General features: G+C 40.0%; 1 long non-coding RNA gene across 1 annotated transcript in view; it reads right to left on the bottom strand.

The window, feature by feature from the left end:
- LOC129111502 (uncharacterized) overlaps positions 1-20,654 on the bottom strand; it is a 56,000-nt gene that overhangs the window by 504 nt on the left and 34,842 nt on the right. The gene's annotated exons all lie outside the window — the stretch shown is intronic.

The following is a 20,654-nucleotide window of genomic DNA, read 5'->3' as shown; positions in this document are numbered from 1 at the left end:
ATCCAGGATCAGTTGTCAGTGCGTGTAATCATGAACTTGCTATTCGTCTCGCCTCCACTTTCTCCTGGTTTTGCTCAGCTGCAGCGATGGCCGCTGGAAGCACTGAAAGCAGAGTGTGATTAAAACTGACTGGGCTCTCCGAACGTGATCCGCCAGCCGATATGAGGCACGTCAAAGGAGAGATGAGGTAGGAGGGGAATGTCTTCACACGTCGGGGATGAAAGATGGAAACGGAGAGGGCCGTCTCGCTTAAGCCTTCACCTCAACATCACCATTTGCTTTTCGCAGGCGTGGTGAAGCTGAAGCGTTGTAGTCGGAATTTTCTTACTATGAAGTCATCACAACATACTTGTCAACAAATACACATATCGATATTTCCCTGAAAAGGTATATGAATAATGTGAGCTTGAAATGTGGGGTGTGTTAATCGTTTATGTTTGAGGTATTTTCAAATTACCATTTGAGGTAAAGCAGCAGCTGCTGTCTGAAGAGTGCCACTAAACACATTCAAGAGTGAAGGAAGACTGGCTCCAAATCAATGCCACAATTACCAAAACACAAACAAACAAGACTGGAGGAGAGGACTGATTGAACTGTTTTGACACAGCAGCTAAAGGGTTTCTGAACCTTCACATCCAGGCTCACTGGCTGGAGGCAGTTCATGACAGAAGAAAGATTGAGACGATGCCATTATGTTTCACACAAAATCCTCAAAACTCAGGGTGATGAATCAAAAGTGTTAACCTTTAAACAGTGAAAACATAGTGGTGGTCTATTTCTAGAGCAGCTTGCATCTCTGAATATAAAAGCCTTCATTTATTGACAATCATCATGACATCAATATTTAATGATGAATTTGTTTTGCACTCGTCTTTACATGCATAAAAAGTAGTCTTTTCTATTTGTTTATGTCTCCACAGTCTGTGAAAAGTTTATACAGTATTCACAAAATATACAGACACAGAAAGAAGATGAATGGACGGGCCACAAAGTATATCCGTTTCTCCACCCTTCCTGGTGGATGAAGACGTAACTCCTTTTATTTTTTTAATATGAGGGCACATTTGGTAAAATTGTTTAATTCACTGTTCTCTACTGACTGTTGCATGCATGTTCTCAGCAACGCACATTTTCCAATATCTTAACGTCTATTAAAGTAAACAGCTGGAGGCCGTTTGAGATTGTTTTCTCTCCCATTACACAGGGTCCATATTCATTATGTTTTGCTGTCCTCTATTGAAACCTGCTCTGACAGCGTCATTGTCGGTGATAGCTTCTTGCGAGCCTCCGGGTTATGACAAACTGCTGCGAGTTATTCATAAAGATACATGGTGCTTCCATGACATGAATAAAACAATCAAAAGAGGAGGTCTTGTGTGAAAACAGAGTCTTCGCTGATCCTGTGATCTTTACCTCTCTGCCACTTAGCAGATGTGCGTGAAAAAAGGGAGAAAATAGTGATTGTGTCGCCGGTTACAGGCCTGTCGTCGTCCCCTTGGAATAATAAGGAAGGCAGAGTCTATTTAAACACTATCTCTGTGACCTCTTGGCACACAGCAGCTGTGCAGGGATCTACAGGATTAACCGGCGCCGCTCAGGTAAGCTGATTCATAATAAATAGCAGCAACGCTTTGAAAATACCCATAACAGCACATTAGCATTGAAATGAGGGAGCATTTTGTCAGAAGGTAGTTCTGGGTCACGGAGACAAACCTTGAATACTGCCGAAGTGACTTCAACACACACACTTAGCCGTCCCTTTCCCGTACGCCTACATCGCTACTGTCAATAGTGCTGGCTCAGTTTGCAGAGGAACAGGGGATGCATTTCTTCCGAGAGCTGGAAGCCGTCCATTTTGGACTGAATTCACCTGCACCTTCATATTAATTGCTACATCCATTGCAGACTTTTTCTACATAGAATTAAATACAAAGTCCCGATGTGTGTGATATTCTATTCTCCACTTCAGCTGGTTGTAAAACATGTCCTGCTGTTAACTTACCCTTTATATAGGCCGTGACAGCAGGCACCCTCATTTGCTGCCCCAAAGGTTCTCTGAATTTCAAAAGACAAGTGCATAAATAATAAGAAAGAACATTTAGTCACTGCAAGGACAGCGTTTCTTTTTGTCTTTTGTCAAACACATAAAGTGAATTTTGCACTCCAGGAAGCATTTAAGTGGCAGTCAGGATCTGAGATCTGAGATTTTTTTAATGGTTTATTCAAAATCCCATCAATGGTCTGTTCTCTCAAGTGATTACCGCACAGCACATATTGTTCTTTCAACGGCCGTGAGAAGCTTTCCTGCCTCTTTCTGTTCTTTTATTTAGGATCCTATCACACTGTTCAGTCAGACGGAGCATCTGGAGTCGACATGCTGCGTGTCAGCCTCTTTTCAATGAAATTTTAAATCAAATTGAATCACTCAAGGTAGGTAACGCCCTCAGACATTTAGTGCAGCTTAATTTTATGCAGTTGTTCTGACCAAAAAAGAGGATTTAAAGCCCAAAAAACCCCCGTAATGCTTAATTCCTGTCCAGTTTTTGGATAATATCTATTATAATAATATAATTATATTCAATTCATGAAAAAAAGCAAACATGGTTTCTCAAAGCTCCTGCTGTCCGGGCAAAACTCTTCATGAACAAGGATCGTAACAGCCGCATGACGAGTTCATGAATGCAAATCAAATAGTACGCTGCTTTCAATTATGTCTTCAGGACGTGTTTTATTACCGTCAGAGACGTTTATGTATGACATAAAGTCAGTGAATGAAAGCAGTGTTAGGTGATTATCAATGAACGTCTCGTGCAGCTGAGACAAAGCTGTTCTTTAGGTGTTTAAATGTTTTATTTCCCATCACCACGTCAAATCAGGATCAAATCCAGCTCCCACCTTGCCTGAAAACACCCGTCTGATCTAGCTGTGAAATGCTATAAATCACCACCTAACTGGAAAAACAAACTGTCCTTGGCAGATAATGTTCCATACAGTTGCAGGAGCTGGTTGATTTTCCTCTCTAAAGGACATTCGTCAGGTTTCTCCGACACATTTCGGGACAATTTCTGCTCCTTGCTCATACATCACAACGCAAAAAGGTGATGAGTTCTTTTCTGAAGATGTCAGCCCAAAAAATAGTCGTACTGACATTCCAAATCACACAAATGACATTCACAAAGCAAGGAGAAAAACTTTTCATCTGTTAACTTGCAGCCACGCTTCAACTCTGACATGTGAAGCCCTCACACACTGATATGGCAGATGTGACTGAAAGGTGCTCTTTAGGTTCAGACACCTGCATCAGGCAGCCTGGCATTAGCTCATGATGCCCACTGTGGGAGCTGTCACTACAGCTGAGCGTCTCCGCAACAGAATGCCATTTTCCCCATGCCTCGTTTCTCTACGTCCCTTCTGCTCGGTCCGCAGTTCAGCAATCAACCTCTGACATTTATCAGCTTTCCTCCGAAACATTTTTTTGGTAAAAGTTCAAGAAAGGTTTATGGAGGACGATGCAGCAGTCTTCTGTTTATCTTATGTGGCTTTGAGAGTTTGGCAAAGAGAGCAACACATGAGGGCAGAAGTTGAGAGTATTGGGAACGTTTTGGCTCTTGCTTACTCTATTCTGCAGTAGACCAAGGCTACGGCTGCATTCACACCAAATAGGCGGCCAATCACGTAATTTATTTGAGTTTGAAGACAGGAAATGGAGGAAAAAGGTCAGAGTCAGGGGTTAAAGTTCTTCCTCTTCTTCTCTTTAGTTGTTTAATGGCGGTTTTCAAATTGCTTTTAGGTGCATTACCGCCACCTACTGGAAAGGTGGGGACTAAAGGTCACAACATGATGTCACACAAATTGGCCATTTAAGTGATACTCCCGGATCACTGCACAACACTACCCTAATCGCTGCAAAAAAGTCTGATTTGGGAATGCAGCCAAAGGCTTTCCTCAGAAAAAAAGCCCTGATTGGTCATATGCCTGAAACAACCTGTGTTTAAGTCCTTTAGTGGCCGTGTAAATTATAATTTGTCTTTTCAGAAGAAGTAAAGCGACATCGCAAGACCTTTTACGGAGGAAGATGTTATGACGCCCGCACTCCCATTCTAACTATGTATTGAACGTTGTTGTTTCAATCTTTTTCCGTCCACATGCAAAGCCTTTTTGTAAGATGGAAATTATCTCAGAACAGACTCCAATCTAAAAAACAGTCCTGGACTTTCAGCTCAGCTGTAACCCACCTAAGATAGAGAGTACAGTGCTCCATCAACTGTACAGCCTAACTCTCTCTCACACAAGTTCTAGTTTACATGCAAACTTTGCAGAGGATGACACTAAAATATTCTAAAAGAAGTGTTAAACAACCATTTCAGTTTCCAAACCTTTACCAAGTATTTACCGGCCTAAGGCGAGAAGATTGATGAAGCAAAAGCAAGTTCAGGCTAGCTGTTTCCCCCTGTTTCCAGTCTTTGTGCTAAGCTAAGCCATCCAGCTGCTGCCATTTATATAACAGATATAAGATATTCTCATTTAACTCTGCAAGAAAGCAAATAAAAGTCTTTCCTACAGTGTAAAACTATCCCTGCATCCATAACGGAGCCAGATCCTGTTGAGGTGTCTGAAAAAACTCATTTTTGGAGGAAATGACAAACTGACTTGGAGGATTTGTTGCTAAAGCATTCTGCCCAGTAAACCTTTATTTATTCTCCGAGAAAGCAGCAGTGTCAAGGATATTTGCTGTTAACGGCTGATAAACTGTAAGGACCTTCTTATATAATCACAATATGAATATGAAACAACTAGGGACTGGAGGACCAAAGTCATGTAAATTACAGATATCTTAAAAGAGAATGCGGTACGGAGGATTTCTGCATGTTAAATCCTCTCTGGTTGCCACTCACCCTTTTTGGTAAACATGAAGGGTCGTCCTTAGATCTATTTCTCATCATGCCCTCCCTCCTGACTTCATCGAGGAGCGCTCCATGTGCCGGAGTGATTGGGCCTCAAAAGGGACAGACTCTCTATATGTTTATTTGTGTGACAGAAACAGAGAGGAAGGGATAGAGAGAGGGTTTTTTGAGGGCCCATCTCCTGATCTGGAACCAATTTCTATGCAAATGCTACGACCTGATTTGAGAAGCTACAATTGTTTTTCGGCGTGGGCAATGCAGGTAAGGCTTAAGGTGTCGTAACACAAAGCACCACATATGCTCATTTTCCCCCCCAACAGACAAACTCGCCGCGTGATGCATTTTAGTGCAGCGGCGATGCGTCTGCAGGACAATGCTTCACACGGCCGTGACAAACAGCTGTAGGGGAGAATCAGCCCTCGCGGGAGGAAGAGGCCGGCAAACTAATCGTGAGACTGCGGGGAAATGTTCCTCTTAGCCAATGGGGCGGAAACCCGGGCGCTCATATTTCTTGGCCACTACACTGAAGCCCCCGAAGCATCATTCAGGTAACAAATATCACCGTCTGCTTGTTGCAGTGTTTCTCAACCGGGCAGCACCTTTCATCAAGCGCTGCGGGGGACGTGGCACAAAAACCATGTGTGCCGCGGCTGTTAATGGTTGTTGGCCGCGATGGTTAGCTGCTGTTGTTGTTGCTCATAAAAATAGTATGGAGCATTTGAGTGAGCGGAATCGCAGCGGCAATACATTTCAGGGCATGAAAGCGGAAGCGAGAGGAGCTCCAGGATTTTCAAAAGAATATATAAATAGACTGCAAAGGATTTGCTCAGAGATTTGCTTCCTCGCATTTTTCATTCACTCGCCGTCCTTCACACACTCATGCCCACACACACACACACACACACACACACACACACACACACACACACACACACACACACACACACACACACACACACACACACACACACACACACACACACACACACACACACACACACACACAAGGGAACTTTGTGTGACTACAGAGGAGTGCGATGACCCCTATTTCACTTATGTGTTCCTGGATTAGCTCAAACACTGAAGGGAGCGTAAGCTATCTCGCCTGCAGCACCGGCAAAGCGCTGCCCTGCATATGGTTGTGTGTGATTCTGATTCAGGCAGAGGCTACCTCCATCATCTCACACCTTCAATAAGATATTACTTATCACTATGCAAACATGCACCGAAGACAAAGTTTTGTACTCTTGCCATCGTGGCGAGTGAGAGGAGACAATTCCTCCAGTTAATTATGTGCTCAGATGGTCTCGCTGACACATGGTACTGTAGATCAGTGCTACTCAAAGGCCTGTCCAGGGGCCACTTGCAGCCCATAAAAGACTTCGGAGTGGCCCTTGAACATTCTCCAGCATGAAACATATTCTTGTCCTGCTGCTGAACTACGTCTTCGTCCATATAGACGACAGGATCCATAATAATGTTTAATAACTTCATCCACAGCTCCAGTGTTTTTATTACCACTCTTGAAACGGCTCTCCCAATAGAGGAAATTAAAGTCATAATCAGCAGCATTATTATTTTAACAAATGTTGGCTTCGCTTCCCTCTAATGCTGATGGTTATAAGACATTTTTTTTTTCCCCCCATTTGCTGATCGAAGCACTTACTTAGTAAAATACTGAGGAAAACAGAAAAGGGATGTGAATATTTAGCCCATAAAGCTGTTAACACATGATATTTAAAACCTAATGAGGTTGATATTTCAAAAGTTTTAGCAAAAAAAAAAAGCATCCATTTGGAGTCATGTTTCTGGATATTTGACTCACATTCTTTTAGCTTTTATTGGTCTCCACCAATTCTCAATTAGCTGCTAATTGCTGTTTCTCTCTTTGGTGCTAAACAAGTAGTGTAAAGGTGGTTCTTTCTTCTCTAATTAAATCTGGAAACAGTAAAAAGAATAAAACAAAACAATGAGCTGAACAAGTACACATAAAGTTTGATAGGTTGTTGTGTAAAGATATTGAGTAAGATTCATACCCAAGTAAGAAAACATCATCTCAACATTTGTTTTGACTGACAGGTAATTTCATTACAGAATTGCTGCAGTAAAGCATCATTACTGCATCAAAGCTGTCATTAAAATAAAAACAAACATACAACAGATTTCATCTTGAATATGATTCATACAATCACACCAAGCACACGTCATATGTATGAGTAATAAATTATTAGCCTTCATTTCCACCTCGCTGATAAAGATCAGAGAAGGAGAAAAGTAATCATTTGTGCACGCCTGGATGAGCACATTTTCACTTAATGCCATGCATTAAGATGCATATGACAAATAAACAAAGAGCTTTAGAGCATAAGAATAAAGCATGAAACAAACTGACACTTTGAATATGAATTTCACAGAAAAACCCTGACTTGTCCATGAAAGGTAGATTGGATTAAACGGAGACAGTTATAGAGAGACGGATGAGAAGCACATTAAAGGGTGACTCATTCAACAAACTATATTTAACAATGGAGCAAATAGTTTTGAGTCAACTGCTTTAAACTAATAGATATCCCCATTACTTCCATTGTTGATCACTTACTTTCAGATATATTGTATTACAAGTTTTTCTCAGGCATAATCTATTGCTATCTTTTGTTGAGTTTAGGATAAAACGCGAACAGACAAAATAGTAAAATAATTTAAAAAAAATACTTAAAAGTGTATTTTTTGTTCCACTAATCTGAAAGAAGACATGATATGCAGGCTAAATAGCCAAAAATCACAACATTCATCACAAACGGTTTGGCCTGCATTGTTTCGCCTTAAAGCTCAAATTGTTTGCTACAATGAGAAAAGAGTGGATATTAAAAAAAATTAAAAAAAGTCCAAAGACAACTTGACACGCTCCATGTGCTAATGAAGATCATGTGATATGATTGAAAGCCCCGGGTGAGATTGTATTTTAGACTAGACATGAAACTATCTCTTGAACACAAGAGAATCCATTAAAACTGTTGTGTCAACCGAGGACTCCCAATTCCTTTTAAAAACTTTTTATCTTGTGCCGTCAGTCATTTTCACTTTTTCTTTTACAAATCATGGACATATCTTGCTCCAAAAGTCCCCTCAAATTTTGTCACAATCTCAAAAAACCTCTCTTCTATCGGCGGATCAAAATCACACCATCACCGCTGATGGCTGTTTCTGAACCACTCAGCGCTGTTAGCCTCATTTCATTCTCAGGATTAATAAGCATCATGAGAGTGAAGCCTCTCGGGTTGCTGCTGAGATCTTTGGCTCAGTGGAAGATTGCTCTGCGCCGTCTCTCCCTGCTGCCTCCCTTTCTACTCACCGGGTGTCTCATTACGGCGGTGCAGGAGCAGGTGAGGGATGAGTCTGTTGGAATACCAACCTATGGACAATCAATTAATTAATAATCTCTGACTTTTATTAGCCTCTATCTTGACCTGGACATTGCATCATAGGGCTTCTAAATAATAAACACACACAGGTAAGGTAGCGATTCATCACCGTGCAAATTATGCATGTGTAGCTCAAATGTCTTTAGTCAGAATATCCAAAGATAGGGGACTATTTTCCCCCAGGGAGACCGTTAAAAAAGTAAGTCCTCAAGGTCAAAGTTGTCTTTAATGATTATCCCGGGTGGAAAGAGTACTAAATTATCCTCCTCAAAGTAGTGGTTTATTACAGATTGGGTCGTATTTTTATGGTTTTGTCCATCATTTCCATTGGTTGTAGTAACATCTTGTGATGCCCAGTGTCCTAAGATTTACATCTAGAGTGCCCAAGGTGGAAAGTAATGGTTTTGAGGTGGTGGATGGACAGATTTTCAAGCAGGAAACTGAAGTTCATGTTGTGTCACAGACCTGCAGTGAGACCTGTTTGCCTCTTTTTTTTCTTTTTGACTGAAACCACAATCTTTCCTAAAAATATCCATAGTTTATTCCACATCTGAGAATATATAAATAAATGTAATTATTGCCAGACCTGCAAAAATTAAACCTGTAATGAACTGGAATTATGATTTGAATGGGGCTTAAAAGTAAACTAGTTGCATACAGTCATAGTAAAAAAGGTCAATTTACTTACGTAGAAGTAGTTGTGTACTCCAAAAACACAAGTGCATGAAACAAGCAATTAACTAATTCCAAGTACTCTCTTTAATTTAATTATTCTCCTCTGCAGGTAATGAACATCTTTCCTATCAAACCTGGGCAGACTGTCATTTTGCAGAACGTCATCCCTGATGTTTGTGCCGAGATAAGTGTTAAAGTCCTACATGTGCACTGCAAATGTAGCTCTCACATGTTCTTGACCTTGGTTCTTCTCTATAAAAACGAAATGAGGTGGCCGGTTGGCCTAGTGGGCACAGAGACCTTCCTTTATCGGAAAGGTCACAGGTTCTATCCCAGCCGACAGCCAGTGTGTATCATCAAAAGCCGTTTATCCTCCAAAATGTCCTTCAGCAAGACACTGAACTGCTTGCTGCTCACCCACTGTCACTCCGACAGACAGCTACATATCTTAAAAGGTAAAAACATTTAAACACTGGAGCTAGCAGGATACTGGCATAGACAGTATTTTTATCTAAATAACACTTATCAGTATTGACATCTGTGCCGGCTCATGCGGTGATTATTCTATATTCATCTAATGTCCTCACTTTGCTTTTTTATTTCCTTCGGGCACATAGTTTATCACCAAGTGACAATTTAACCGTTATGTCGAGCGATGATTTGACCCTCAAACTATTTTTGCTGTTGTATCAAGGTCTATAATTCTGTTCAGTGAGACTTCTGAAACTCTGACTGTTGAAAACGTAATAATAATAATAATTCACCCCTCATGTCTGGAGTGACTTTTTCTTTGCCATGAAAGGCATGACATATAAAGATGTTTTAGCACGTATTAAACTAGAGATGGATAAATCAGGTTGAGTTTAGTTCACATTTCTCAATACGACAGTGACTCAAAATGTGCTCTACCAAACCATTGAGCAGGACACTAAAGGGTTAAGGATCCACATTCACAAAGGCATTACAACATCAGCAAATCAGTCCACAGCACATGTGCACTCAGTGTGTTGGACACATCAAAGCACTCTTGCATGCACCAGAATCCAGTTCAATCGACTGGTTTGATGGAGGCATTCATCAAATGTCAGCCTCTCTTTACAATGATCCCCGTTGTGAATTATGTAGGAAGACAAATTCCAATATTTCTGCCAAAGCTGTTGGTCGATGCAGAATCAACTGACCCATTTTTACACGGCGGCTGTAGTGATTCATTTACTTCAAGATGGGAAAGCCACAGTCGGAAATGACTTCAGAGGGCCATAAATATAAGAGTTTTTATATACAATATCATTCTTTGTGCAGAGTGTGTTTTTATCCACAAAAATAGAATAAAATTTAAAGTATATGACATTAATTATGACACGTAAATGATCAGTGAGAACCCTGTGCTGAAACTCTGCAGCCTAAAGAGAGCTGCTGTTGCTCCTGTAAGCTACTTAGCCAAGATGTCAGAGTGAAATCACTAATTCATTTCTCTCAGTCGGACTCCCCTGAGACTCGTACAGTTAAGGGTGTGTATGTGCACAGAGGGGAAAGAGAAATAAATGGCATCGGAGCAAAGCAAAGGGGATAAAAATTGTTTATGCCTCCCTTTGTGCGAGGTCACATTTTTAATTAGCTCCCAGCTCGAGAGGATTTGAGTCAAGGTCCCTAGTTGTGTGTAAATTGTTTTATTTGGAGTCTCAGCAAGAACCAGCTCTTTCCTAAATGCTTTTTTCTTTTATTCTCCAGCTGTTGATTTCCTGAAAAAAAAGAACGCTTCACTGGAGACTGAGCGACCCTTCGCCTGCTCCAGACCTAAATGCACTGCAGCACAACGGCTCAGTGAGAGCCGGGCTGGACACCAGCCATGCTTCAGAATAAACACCACAATTATTAATCTTGAAACCTCTAATAGAATAGAATAATGTGGCAGTTGCCAAGAGACTAGGCTGTGTTTTATACGTGGAGAGGCTTCCTGAGACGGAGAAGAACAGGGCTTCATCACCGCGAGCACTGAGGTGAGGAAATACTGTGGGATATTTGAGGGGTTTTGTTCCAAACCCATTTCTTGGCTTTTATGCTGGGACTTAGATTTAAATATGTAATATATAGGGGGAACAGCAGTTACAAAATCCTTCCGCCACCTAATTAACATGTTATATATTTTTTATTTAATCCGTACAAAAAACAGACTACTGGGAAATTACCCTCGGAAATCATTTTTTTGTGATTTTAAAAACACCAATTAAGCCTTTTTGAGCATTTTCTTATTAAAATGCAGCAAGAAAACAACTTGTTTTGATGAATATATATTATTCTTATTGGAATATAATTCTTGATTAATTAATTTGTTCATCACTTTAATGTTGCAGCTGGTAAATGTGAAGCTAATTGGATTTATCTATATATATATTTTATATATTACTCTACATACTGCTGGGTAGCTTGTGAATTTCCTCTTATTATAGGATTTATTGATTTTATTTTGTATTGTTCATCATAGTTTGCAAAGCAACTAGTAAACAAACTTCTCAGATAAATGTAGTGGAGTAAAAAGTACAATATTTGCAGAAAGAAAGCCAAAATCTCTATCTGTATTCCTTTAAAAAGTATCACTGTTACAGCTAATGACTTTTCCTTTATTAAACTAGCAATTTTTTTTGCGATCGGTTGAGAAGCCAACACAAGGTCCAACTCGTATTTGGCACAAAGATGAGAAGAATGAGATGTTAAAAGACAGTTTGTGTAGAGAGAGCCTTTTTGCTGCAGAATAAGCTACACATTACACAGTGAATGCAGTATTATAATGTAATCCTGAAAATAGCAGTGGGAATTGCTGTTCGTTATATGGACTCTAATGGGATTAAATCAGCATTTCACACTGAAACATCGCTCCTTAAAGCGGCCATTAACGAGCGGCACAGATGTTCCAGCAATGATGGAGATTTTAGATCAAAGAGCTTGATGAAGACACTCAATTCAGCATTTATTCCTTTTTTTGGGGGGGGGTTTATAGAATTTGAGCACACCTATCAGTCCGCTTTTCATCAGCGACAGGCCTTTCCACACACATGGTTTGATTAACGCATCACAGCATGGCCTTTGGTTCTGATCAGCACGCCTTGCCAAACAACAATAAATCTTTCCAATCAGCCCGCTTCGCTGCTTTCGCCCTGACACGCCCTCTGGAAAGACTCCAATCAGTTTTACATGATTTCGAAATTGGGGATTGTTTTTGCGAGATGACGGTAACAGATTCACAGACTGCCGTGACTCTTCCCAACGTGAGGAAGTTTTGCAATCAAGAGGTACCATTTCAGGCACATCACTGTCTTTAGAACAACAGAACAAGCTCTGACATTCTCATACTTTCAACAAATAGCTGCAGTGAAAACTTCAATGCAAGTCCATCAAAACTACAAAAACAACTCTTCTGCAGCAAACCACACTTAAAGGGAATTCCTCATTTAGTCTATTCCCCTTAATAATACACAGGAAGTGAGAAGGTCTGTTTGACAAAAAACAGTATTATTTAGAGGAGTTTAGGGCTGCAACTGATTATTTTCTCCATTAAACGTTTGATCCACAATATTTTAAAATCACATTTTTACAGACGTTTTCAAATCTCTGGTTTCGTCAGATCAAAATTCAGTTTTAAATTATAAAACAGCAAATCTCCATAGTACAGAAACTTGAACCTGGGCGTGTTTTGCTAAAAATATGACTCAAGTGATAAATAGATTATCACAGTTGAGTTCATTCTTACTCCTCTGGCAAATCTTTGTATCCCAACAGAGTAAATACAGTATTAAGCTAGTATTTGTTTTGTTTTGTTTGACTCTCTCTACCGCCACAGTTCCACATGAATGTTAGAATAAAAAGCACCTTTGGAGGTCTTTTGTATACGGCACAACAGCTCCATCAGAGCAGATTAGTCCGGGGTGGAGTGCCACAGCGCGGCTCCAAGTAAAACACATCTCAGCTGGGATGCCCCGAGTTAGTCACCCCTGCACAAAGCATGAAGAGGTTGTTGACACTACGGCGCTCCAACGATCCAACATGGGGCAGCCCACGCTCTGCGAGGCGCCGGGGTCTCCGAGCGAGGATGAGTAGGGCGGGGGGTGTACTCGCAGTTTCGTTGTTGACCCATGACTCACACCGAGGGACAGTATAAAACATAGCGCTAAAGAGATTGGCTTGGAGGCAAAGTTGCCCCATTGGGAGAAGGTGATAGCGAACTCTATTACAGTGAGTGCAGATTGAAATGGGAAAGGAGCAAGGAGGCTGGGTTTGAATGGGGATGAGAGGCTTAACATGATAGGGAGCATTATGGAAGTGATATGGTGTCTATATGAGTGTATGAAGGGACTGGGGTGAGGGCTGCACAAACACACACACACACAAACACACATGCTAGTATACAGGCCTTTGTCCTGTTCAGGGTGTTTTTGTGGAGAGCAGATTATCAAATACCAACACAGTCTGCAAATAAGGAGACTTCCAACAGTGAAACACCTCATTCGTTCTGCAGAGGGTGAACAGGGCTCACATTTGTGCGGTGGATAATAAAGGGGAACTACTTAATTGCCGTACTTTAATCACATTACTATCATTCCCCCCAGGTACTTTTCATTTCCAACTTTACATTTTTATCACACGATCCTTGTCAAAGAAATTAGTTTTTTTTTACCCGGATCCACCGTTGAACCAGAATGAACACGCGATAAGTACATTTCTCAAATGGAAACAATATAATTGGATACAGATAATGATTCAATATCTCAGAATTATTGAGTAGCCAGTCGTCTCATTAAGAAATAATACTGTTAAAAAGTATTGAGATTTGTTTTCACTTTGTTGTAAATCATTCTGCAACATTTTTACTTCTCGTTCTGCGTTTTAGCCACATATGCACATTTCAAGCCCACATGCTGCATCATTCGTGACCTTAGTCCAACCATGATTATATGTACTTATATGCTGCTACACTTGCCAATCAGTACATGTAATTACAGAAGAACACACTTAAGATGTTTCACTGCAGGGGAGAGTAAAAGAGGATCTTTTAACTTTTTCCCATTCCATATTTATATATGATGTTCCAGTTACCCTTATACATATATAGGTTGGAACATTTAATGATCTAATCCTGTCTATTTTCATTATTTGGGATCTGGGGTGGGGCGAGAAAAATGGCAGGGCCTTCAAAAACAGAAATATTTCAGCACCTGTAAAATGGTGAATAGTTTTTTACACTTTCACACTGTTATTTTTAGAAAGAGTTGCGCTCAGTGTTCCCCCCTGGTTCTATTCTTTATGCTAAGCTAAGCTAATTGGCTGCTGGCTCACCTTTCAGACATGACAGAGGTTTCAATCTTCTCATCCACCTCTTGGTAAAAAGAGGTTCACGAGAATATGACTACATCTGCACTGAACTCTCTGTTATTATTTGCTTTCAATGAGGCTTTGTTAACCTCATTTTTTGATTCAGCACTATGAACCGTTAAGTCAACACAAGGAAGAACGAAGAGCACAACAATAAATCAACACAACAGTATAACAAGGAGAAACTGTACTAATGTGAAAAGCCGTAAAAGTAGCAGTTAAATTGTGTAAATGTGTGCACAGATTGGAATCTAATTAGCCGTTATTAAATACACTGAATGAAAAGAGCCTCTAAAAGTATAATTCAAGGGCCTGGTGTGTTCAGGGATGTTAGAGGTTGCAGACATCGAGGTCAGAACATTGTACGTTAATTAATTTCCCCCGCATGCAGAAATTATCTTATTAATCTCTATTAAACATGGACAAAACTGTCTGTGGGGCTGTAATTACTCCACCACACCCTCAAAATGACAGGCTACATGTTAAAATATCCACCATTGTGCAGTTTCACAAAGACATAAATGAGCACAGAGGATTGGAGAGTGTTTTGATTTCCAAATTCATAGTCTGTCAAATGACTATTATTACTATTTCTGCTTTTGTGTGACAACATCATTTTTTTTTTGAAGCAAATGGTTTGAACACAATCACTGCTGCGAGGTCAGAGGCATCTACCTGTAAGTATATTACATTTTTCTGAAGCTTTTGTCCAAAGTGACTTACAATAAGAACAATAAGCGTAAACAAAACAGTAAACAAAATGTGTATAGCTGCCGACTTGTTACTGACTTTCATATCTTAATGTGTTTTTAATGTAGCACTTAATATAGGGAGGTACTGCACGGACTACTTGCATTAACTCCACACCCAAAAATGAACTGGAAAAAAAGTCAATGGAAAATCTTGAAAGCTTTTTATTAACTCCAATAATGGATGCAGCCATTGTCCAAAACATTTATGAGACACTTATTGCTGCAGTCATTATAAGAAATAATCAAATAAAAGTTGTGCCAGACTGGAGAGCTTTGAAAAGGCTGGGAGAAACGTCATGTCTACTGAGTCACAGAGAGAGAGAGAGAGAGAGAGAGAGAGAGAGAAAGAGAGAGAGAAAAATAAAGAGAGAGAGGGAGGGAGAGAGAGAGAGAGAGACGCAGACAATTAGAGTCGGAGGAATTGATAATGACGGTGCCACAGCAAAGCATTGCTCAGGCTTTATGTTGTTGGATTCACCCTAACAAAGCTTATATAAAAGTGTGACATTGGCAAGAGCTAGCAACAACTCTACTGTAGAGAAGAATGACGCAAAAGTTACATTTTTGCATCTCTGAATTTGTGTAACGTACTTAAAGAGACCCTGTGGATTTTTTCTTGTAAACAAACACAAGTTTTGTTTGTATCCTTGAGGTCCAACAAACGGGCCTCAAACTATTTTTTGGAGGAAAATGAATCGTTTGGATTTATCGACTAATCAGTGAAATAGACAATAGATTCAGCAATCGAACATAAATCATAAGTGTGAGCCCTAACTGCAGCACATCTTGGCATTTTACCACCACCTGTAATGACATGATCTAAAGAGTTCTGCAACTCATCTACCTCATGAAGTTTTTGTCTTAATCCTGCTCTAAGAAAACAACACCAATCAAATAATGCAGAAGCTCCCTTTTGGATTCCTTCTATTGGTGCGGCCCTTTGTAAGTGTAATCCTGGTTACCTTTGGCACCTGATCAAAACAATCTCAGCTCTGCAGGAAAATAACATGTACTGTGATCATTTTGTGTGAACTATAAAAATACATGATTAGTCACTGCAGATATTGCAAGTATGCTCGAGCTTCTATCGCACCAAAGAGAGCTTTTATAATCTTTTTTTTATTTTTTTTGCCTGAGTGACAGTCTGAGCAAAGTAAACAAGCTGAACTAGTCTCTTTCACATCTTTTGTTTACTCCCCTCCTCTCCCTCGACTCTGATCTGATTACCAATACGGAGCTAATGCAGCATTGGATGTGTCAGTCATTTGTCATATGATGGTCGCAGGTCTGGTTTCCTGTCTCTCTGATGGACGTGCAGGGGCCAAGTCCGTACATCAGCTCCACGTCTATGCATCAACTCCCAGCGCCTCATCTTGTTTGGAAATGAAAGTCTTTATTATTGATTTGGGCTCAGACTGTACATCCGTCTCCAATTTGTACCCCATCCCTCTTTGTCTGAAGCGCACTATATAAAGCCAACTATCCATCTCCAGGCCTTGCTCACCGTCTGTGCATGTGCGGGAATTTATAAGTGTGAGTGTGTGTGTGTGGGTGGCTGAGTGGGTGAGATGTTTTTTTACCCGTTTCAGCCTTAATACTCCAGTAGGTAAAGATCTCTGATTAAACAGATATTATTTAGGATTTGTTTAAACTTTGGGTTAATGTTATGCTTAAAATATGCTCGTTTTTTATGATTCAGGGTTGGTTATAATCATGAGATTTAAAATAGTTGTAAAACACAGCAGGTTGTAAAGCAAGAAAACACATATTTACATCCATAAAACACTCTAAAATGCTTTAAATCTTTGTTTTCTACGGCACAACGGGCTACAGACTTCTTTCTATCTGTCCATTACTCCCGTTAGTAGTTGACACTTTGCCAGAATACTTTATCAACTGGATGCTTGTCAGTTATAATTCATGGACTAACTGGGAAGATTTAGAGAGTGAACATAAAATGCTTACTCACAAAACGTTTCCTGTCCAGCTTTCTGACTCAACTAAAGACTCTGCTGTGAAAGTACATATAATATTCTACTCAGAGGAGAAAGCACTGTCAGTTTAGGCCCTACTCTCACTATACATTCTAAAAGTGACCTTTGGGCAGTTAACATCTCAGTTTATATCCCCAAAAAAACAACATTTTACACAGAACCAAAGTTCACTTCTTTGCTCTCTGAGTCCGTGTTAACCACAAGGGAAACGTCTACTGGCGGCAGCAAAACACACATCTGTTTAAGGTTGGGAATCTTTCATATTCAACGGCATCGTGGATAATGGACTAAATAAAAGCATAATTAAGAGAACCATTGGGCTACTTCTATAAACAGGCCACCAAGTTAATTATCTGCCCTGCAATTGTAAATAATAACTTGGTCACTTGTTTCACTTTTAATTAGCGGCCACCTACACGGGTAATTCCAATTATTTCGGCTGATTAGACCTTTTCTGAGGACTGCGTGGGTGTGAAATCACTCTCACATGCCAGTTAGCTTTGTTGCATCTGCCACGATGGGACAAAAAGGCCCTTTTTTCACAGCAGACATGTTGACATGTCACAGTAGGAAAAGCACAGGTGTAAAAAACAACAAATAATGGCTGAATTTAGCAGCTTGGGTGCTGGTATGGTGCATGCTGTCACACACTCATGACTTAGCAAGACGCTCGTTAATGTTGTTAAGAACTCCTGTTCTTTTCCTACTCTGAAATGTCAAAATGTCTGCTATGAAAAAGGGCTTTTCTATTTAATTTAAGTGGTGCATTGCTTTCATATCTTAACATTAAAGATGGCCGCTCTAATTTAGAGCAATGGAAATGGACGCTGTAGACAATAAAGGAATAGGCATTTATTTGCCTTCTTGCTGAAAATAAGATGAGAGGATACCACTCCCACATCTGTATGTTAAGTGTTGAGCCAACACCTGGAGCTATTTAGCAAAGCTCAATAGAAAACCAACCAGAAATTCTCAAATTCAGTAAATACACTGTAAAGATTAAACATACAGCATACAACGGGTTCATTTGTGAGATTGCCTGGCTAGTTTTTTCCCCCTGTTTTCAGTCTTTATGCTAAACTAAACTAAATTAAGCTATTCTCCTCCTGGCCCTAGCTCCATACTTAAATGGTAAATGGACTGTACTTGTATAGCGCTTTTCTAGTCTTCCGACCACTCAAAGCGCTTTTATATTACTAATCATTCACCCATTCACACCCATTCATACACTACTATTACATGACAGGAGCTACCATGCAAGGTGCCACCTGCCCATCAGGACCCTAACTAACATTCATACACCGCAGGAACAGCCTGCGGGAGCAATTTGGGGTTAAGTGTCTTGCCCAAGGACACATCGACATGGACTGCCGGAGCCAGGGATCGAACCGCCGATCCTCTGATTGGAGGACGACCCTGCTCTCCACTGAGCCACAGCCGCCTTAACATGAGAGTGGTATCAATCTTCTTGTCTAACTCTTGCAAGAAAGCGAATAAGTGTACTTCCCAAAATATCAAACCATTTCCTTAAAGTAGGAGACAAATTAATATTCAAGGAATAGCAATTAAAAAAAGATATATTCTTATCAATTTTGTGATTACATGATAAAATAAAAAAAATTGCAAAATAATTATTAATTGGCTAATTCTACTGATGTTTTGAGATCTTTTTTACCTGAATAATTATTCTGCTCTAACAATCCAGTGTCTCTACAGCGGAGGGATGCTCGTTTCCACTGAAGCCCCACTTTGGGATTTAAGTTGATATACCAGGTGTATGTTTCACAGGGAATACTTAAATCTCAACAAAGAGAATGAGTGAACATTAAGGAAACTTTTCATGTGCAAAACCACTGGGAACTGTGTGCACGCACGCGGTACGCATGTGTATATTTGTGCGTTTGTGTTGGTGCCCGATTAAAAACCTTGACAGTAATTTGTCAAGAGATTCCCATTAGTGTCTAAATAATTTTCATTATTGACTCTGTTGTTCAATCAACTTATTCTTTCCTCTTCATTTGAACACTTCCGTGCTTTAAGCTCGCCGTAATTACTTCCCGTGTGGTCGCCGCTTTACACTTCAGCATCTTGTGGGGGAATTCGGCGGTGCCAAGGGCATAGAGACGGAGACGGAGGAGGGTGGAGGAGCAGGGGTTGAAACGGCCCGCTGATCCTTTCCTTTCTACGATAGCATCGCTTCCAGAATATCTCCAAACAAACGGCTTTGAGGGATTAACCTCATCAATGGCATCATCTCTTATGTTTATGAATGCACCCCACTTTCCTTTCTCCTCTTTATTTAACGCAGTGGGACTTAATTGTTGTGATGGTGATGTATGGGGGATTGTGTGAGGAGACAGATGGGGAAATGTAATTACGGATGTTTCAGGGCTTCGGGGAGAAAAAGAAAAAAACTTGTCAGACAGGAGAGTTCAAGAAACAAAGACAGCGCCATTCGTCATGTGAGACAATAGTCACAAAAAAATTAAATCAAGGGACTTTTACATAAACTACTTTTTCTTAAAATTGTGTTTCACCACCAGCACAACTGAATAGCATTTTGTCATTTTGTTGAAGGGAGTTACGTAACGAAGTTTTGTAGAAGCCTTTGTTGTTATGCTTAGTTTGATTTTTGGGAAAATAATGAAACAACCATTAAAGTTGCCTGAAAACAAGACGGCGATTATGCTGTTTTTTGCTTTGATGAGGGAGTGCGAGCTAAAGCTTGAAATAGATTTTATTAAACTTTGTAGTGTCGGCTCTGATCAGATAGAGGACCAGGGGATCAGATTATGTACTTTTACTCTGCTTCCAGGGTTTATCTGAGGTGTACAAGTATAACAAACATTTACTCACCTATGAAATATGAACACTTCTAAAAAACAACAAAGCTATTCCATGCATTTAAATTACATTTACACTCACATAAACAGCATATAGTTATGGACGAACACTAAGGGATGTTTGTTAAACCCTAATTTACAGCATCAATAAATTAAAATAGGATACAGAAAATCAAGATGTGCATTGAGGCAGGTTTAAAAAACGTTATCTTTGCAATAAGAAAGTCTTAAAAAAACCAGAATCAGCCTGACAAACTGTAATGTTTAACATGTTGAATGTATTTTGTAGATCACAACAGTTACAGAGAATATATTGAGAACATAACCTTGGTTTTCCTGATTGGTATTGTAGCCCTACTCTGTAGACTCTCTTACATATTTAATATTTAAAGCTCTTTTCTTCTATTGATTTATGCCTTTTGGTGATGCGCTATGAAAAGTCTGGTAGGTAAGACAAAAGAAGGATCTAAGAATGAAAATATCCCAAATTGCCCCCGTAGTGGTTGAATTTTATAGAACTGTAGATACATCGCACTATACAGCCCTATAGAGTGGGAGATCAAACGTATCACAATATATAGCACATGACTTATTCATCACATTACGCAGCTACACAGAAAGCTGCTGCATAAGCATAAAGGCTGCCTCTGAGAAATGTGAAATATGACGGAGCCTGAATCTCAGATGGACAGAACGG

This window comes from Anoplopoma fimbria, chromosome 22 (assembly GCF_027596085.1).
Source record: "Anoplopoma fimbria isolate UVic2021 breed Golden Eagle Sablefish chromosome 22, Afim_UVic_2022, whole genome shotgun sequence".
Classification (NCBI taxonomy): domain Eukaryota; kingdom Metazoa; phylum Chordata; class Actinopteri; order Perciformes; family Anoplopomatidae; genus Anoplopoma; species Anoplopoma fimbria.
The sequence above is the reverse complement of the archived record's forward strand: the minus strand, read 5'-3'. Positions and strand labels throughout refer to the sequence as shown.